Genomic DNA, 5,210 nt, shown 5'->3' on the forward strand with positions numbered 1-5,210 from the left:
AGGACACTTATAAAGGACACTTACAAAGGACAAAGGACACTTATAAAGGACACTTATAAAGGACACTTACAAAGGACACTTATAAAGGACACTTATAAAGGACACTTACAAAGGACACTTACAAAGGACACTTATAAAGGACACTTACAAAGGACACTTATAAAGGACACTTACAAAGGACAAAGAACACTTATAAAGGACACTTACAAAGAACACTTATAAAGGACACTTATAAAGGACACTTACAAAGGACACTTATAAAGGACACTTATAAAGGACACTTCCTTTGCCGATTTGATGCCACTGTTTCCTTATTGTTCATTGATAAACTGTTATCCTTTTGCTGGGTTAGATTTGATTATGGTAATCTGGTTGATTTGTTTCACTGCACAGTGCAGCGCTAATTAATCAGAAGTGACAAAAAGAGCCAGTTTGCTCCACGGGAAATCATTAGGAAATGGCCTCCATGCCCCTCTTCCCTTTGAACGTCATCAGACGCCGAAAGCGCAAAAACAGTGGCATTCACGGCACGTTTACTTAGCCGAAGCGCTCATCTGGAGCAATGGGGAAGAGCAAAGAAGCAGCGCATTCAATGCAACAGCCCTGCAGTCTGGTGATGGAATGGCACTCCTCACTATTCATAGTAACTAGCGCAGCAGGCTGTTCCTGGAAGCGTGTTTGTGTGTGTGTGTGTGTGTGTGTGCGTGTGCGTGTGTCCCAAACCAAGGTTCTGCATCTGAACCTGTATGTCTGTAACAACAACAAAGCTCTTTAATTTTCCATTCCAGTTTCCACTAAATCACCTGTGTTCTGTTGAATCTACGCTGGAACATCTCATGAATCAAAATTTAAGGCAGATAAAGGAGCTTCATTTACATAAATGAGATGTGCTGCGAGAGGATTTTCTCGGAAAACATTCTAGATCTTTCACTGTCAGGAGCATTAACGAGGAAGCCTTGGGAATAGTTGTCATGCAGGGTTTGCAGGAAGGTGCCAGCGGAGTTTCGGATGCTCTGAACCTGGCACCCAGGGGTCAGGTGACATCTCACCCAGGGATCTGTAACACACCCAGAAGGATGACCCAGGATTAAGGGACATCCAGACCAGAAATCAGGTTCAAGGCAGGGGTATCGGAATGAACAGCACTAGTGTTAAATATGAAAACATATGTGCAGGTATTTAAATATTTGCCAGTTCACTGAAGTGTAACAGTGTATTAAACTGCAAATTCAATGAACATAAGCACATAATCCGTAAATAAAGTTAGTCTTGCTTAGCACTGTTACCAATATGAAACACTGTAAATACCATAGTCTGGACACCACTGCTCGTTTATTTTGGGGGGGGGCGGGGGGAATCGTGACTCAGGTTTGTCGCCACTGATCTTAGCTCTTTCACCACCTGATCTACACCCAGGTATGTCACCACCCTCCATCGTCATCCTATACCCATGATCACACTCATACTTTGGATGCTGAAGTTCCATACGCTTCAGATTGACCTTTAAGAAGACTGACAGGACCATTAATGATCCTCAGCAGCCTCACTCGGGCAGCGAGATGGTCATCATGACGGCACACTGCGGGCAGGTATCTCATGGTCGACATGCCAAGAGGGCGGATCCCTATCTGTTGAGCTGCAGACTGATTACCAGACGATCACACTCGCGAGTCTGACTGAAGCATCATCTCAGAGACCTAATCCAGCGCTAAATTATTTGCTTAGATAAGAGACTCAATTACTACAAACCAATAATAACCACAAACATCTGCATGACTCATTTCTGTAGCGCAGAGGAAAACTGTTTTTTTTTTCCTGTAGGACAAACAAAACTAACCCTCCACCACATAAAGGGCACTTTAATTAATGGAACATCACAAGGATGGGTATTTTGGGAATTAATATTTCTTCATGTTTGCAGGATGCTTTTTTTCAGTTGTACACCATTTCTGTTAAGTTAACCGGCAACAAGCCAGCAGGAGCCACTAGTGAACTAAATTAAACAAGAATCAGTAACATTAAACCAAGAAGGTCAATAAGCAGCCCAGAGAAGAGAACATTAAAGTGTTTTCTACTATGTGGAGAAATTGGTTACATGTAAAGTTTTTAATCCTGTTATTAGCAGTTACTGAGCATTGCTGGCTGTTGGCCTTCTTAAGTACAATGGGTTGATACGTTTCAAAGGCTTAATAATCAATTCTGGGACCCCATTCAAGAAATATTACAGCTCTTTGTTATTGGGTAACAGTCAATGTGAAGGGTAATGTCTCAAAATTAAAAAGCAAATCCTTTCCTCTTTGCAGTAATCAAAGCCAACAAGTATAGATACAAGTAAAAAAATGATTCAATATAATCTGTCAGAACACATAATTAATTCTCCTTAGATAACTGTATGGTGGAAATATTAAAGCATGCTCAAGTATTATAGCAATTTTCTCTGTGGCTTGGCACTGTGCACAAGGCTATCAATTTTTTAGATGACAAAAAAGAATGGGGGAAAACGCTCGTTTTAAGGGGCAAAACAGGAAGTCAGTGTTTTCCCAATAGGCGTAATAAACGGAATGTCACATCTGTCCAATTATTCAGTGGGAACAGCGGCTGTTTCATTCGAAATCTGACAGCAGGGCTTGTCGTCTTGAAAGGTAGCGAAAGCGCTGTTTGTTACCGGCAATTGAAAAGAGCGGGATGTCTGAAAGTCAATGACTGCCGACTGCATCCCGGCTGAGCACATAAAATAAAGCACAGTGATCGGCCTCTCTGCTGCGGCGGCCATTTTGTGACAGGCAAACATTCTCCTTGCTAAACACTATCGGCCTGCTACGGTAAGTGGTCCTGCGTGACTCAGCTAAAGATGTGGCTACAAACTAGAAGCTTTAGTTCTCATCTCTGCTGACAGGACACCGACGTGGCGGCTGACAGCAGCAGATGCTCAGCCGTGCCAGCACCAATCACCAGAGGTAATTATCACAGTTTGGTATCAGGAAACTCATTTGATAACGTTTTCCGTGCAACACAATCAGGCAGAGTGTGAATTGTTTCACCCTATGCACCCCCCCCAAATCGGCACTTCACACTTTGTAAGTTACACTTTGCTGATTGTATAATTGCAGTATTGTTATTTTGCAAATAGCCTTTTAAAGGGAAATGAGTGGTACTTCTGGGATCTGGCAGTGTGGTTTGCTAATTTTTCATGTTCTCACATGTATAAAATGTGTGTAAACAGCGACGGACACCTCTCTGTCTCTGTGGCTTATTTTGGCCCCTCTTGTAAGCCTCCCCATCATACTGCTGTCGTTTATCGAAGGTCACCCTTCTGCTGTTTGCCTTCTTTAGGATCATGGGATGTCTGACAAAGTGCTCCCATCGGATCAAAGCTTCGAAACAACCACAGATCTTTGCTCTCTCCTCATTAAAGACACCAAGACAATAGTCTTTTGTCATTATATTATTGTCTCTCCATTTTCTGAGAATTAATAACCATTTTTATATCACAAAGCTTCAGAATGTCAAAATGCCTCAGGGTTATAAAGACAAAGAGGAATAAAGTCTTCAAGCTGATCTGGGGAACAAGCCCCTTTAGTAACTGACAGACTCGTAGCTGAAGGAATGGGAACATCCCCCCGCACGCCCACTGCGTCTTTGTCACCCATCCGCATCTGCTAAGTTCCTACTAACCTCCTGCACCGTTATGCATAAAAACAAAACCCAGCTCCGCTACACTGCTGTTGCTTCTGTGGATTAAAGTACATGGGTACATTTGTTGGAAAAATCCGGAACAAAAAAACCTCGCATATGTAGGAAAGAGATGTAAAAACTGCCGAAAAACTCTGGGAACTCTTGCTCTCAGATCCCGAAGCCGCGCCTCTTCACGCCAGACGCAGTCCTCAAAAAGTACGTGCCGAGCGCATGAGACACGCACACCCAAACACAAACAGAGATAGCTCACAATTCCTCCTTAAATCTAAATGTTTCCATGCAGTCGTTTAGAGGATCAACAAACCAGGAGCATCTCTGAGTCAAGTGACTGAGCGTTTGTTGTGTTCACTCGCTTCATACATCCTTGTCGATTTATACTAGCTGTTCTTCAGCTTCTGAGGTCTGTGTTCTTTTTGACAACTCTTCCCAGACATTTTTCATGAATGAATTCCTCAGGCAGTGACACCATCTCACAAACTCAGTTGGTTATGGAAGTTTATCCAGAATTTATCTAGAATTACTGACACAGAGATTCATCCTGCTCTCATTTTGTTCCAAAAGCGAATTGGATTCGGACTCAAAGAGAGGCTAAAGCAGACCCTCTGGACATATTTCATTAAACTAAACAGCTCCCCAGAAATCTCACCAGTGTTATAATGCAAAAAAAGAGACAAAAGCTGTTTTCTGCGATAAACTAATGTAATATATCATCCAGCCATCTTTCAAACACTTTTTCAGTACAGGGGCACACAGGGGACTTCAGCCTGTGCACAGCTGGACGGCACAAGACTAGAGGACTAATTAGGCAGGATGCCAGGCCATCTCAGCACGCACGCGCACACGCACACACACTATCGATTAATTGGAATTCAGGACGATGTGTTTTTATGAAAATCGATTTTATTACTTATTTTATACGCGAGCGCCAAAAGCGGAACTAATGCGACGCACCGTTCTTCACGGGTAAATTAACGTGGCGCACCCAAACACTGTAGCGGATTCACAAATAACATGGCAACGACAAGGGAAAAGCTGGAGCTTGTGCCCAGGAAAGGTGTTGCTACACCTGTAATGTGGAATTGGTTCGGTTTTGCGCCGTGGGACACAGACCAAACAAGTCCTTGTTGCAAAGTCTGTTTAAAAACTGTTGCAACCAAAGGAAGCAGCACGACAAATTTATTCCAGCATCTAAAGCAGAGGCACGCAGCGGAGTGGGAGAAGTGCAGCTCCCAGTGAAATGAAAATAGCCGCAGCACCAGCACAACATCCAAAGTTAAGCAAGCAACCGTCCCTGACACGTTTTCGAACTGTGTGTCATATGATAAGAATGGGGCACGGTGGAAGGCGATAACAAACGCTGTCGCAATGTGTATTGCAAAAGACATGGTGCCCATACATACTGTGGAAAAGCCAGGATTCATTAACATGCTAAAAGTTTTGACAAGTTTCAAAAAGTGTTTACAATGACGTGGTCTGCTATCTCACTTACAAGCATCTTTTTTTGCTTGTCAGAT

At 43.0% G+C, this 5,210-nt stretch overlaps 1 long non-coding RNA gene across 1 annotated transcript; it reads left to right on the forward strand.

The window, feature by feature from the left end:
* Window positions 1-2,641: 2,641 nt before the first annotated feature.
* On the forward strand, window positions 2,642-3,420 carry LOC140593184 (uncharacterized). Its single transcript, XR_011993448.1, has 3 exons — window positions 2,642-2,822; window positions 2,897-2,957; window positions 3,334-3,420. It is a non-coding gene; the product is annotated as an uncharacterized lncRNA (long non-coding RNA).
* The last annotated feature ends 1,790 nt before the right edge of the window (window positions 3,421-5,210 follow it).

The sequence above is a fragment of the Paramormyrops kingsleyae genome, chromosome 10, assembly GCF_048594095.1.
Source record: "Paramormyrops kingsleyae isolate MSU_618 chromosome 10, PKINGS_0.4, whole genome shotgun sequence".
Lineage (NCBI taxonomy): Eukaryota > Metazoa > Chordata > Actinopteri > Osteoglossiformes > Mormyridae > Paramormyrops > Paramormyrops kingsleyae.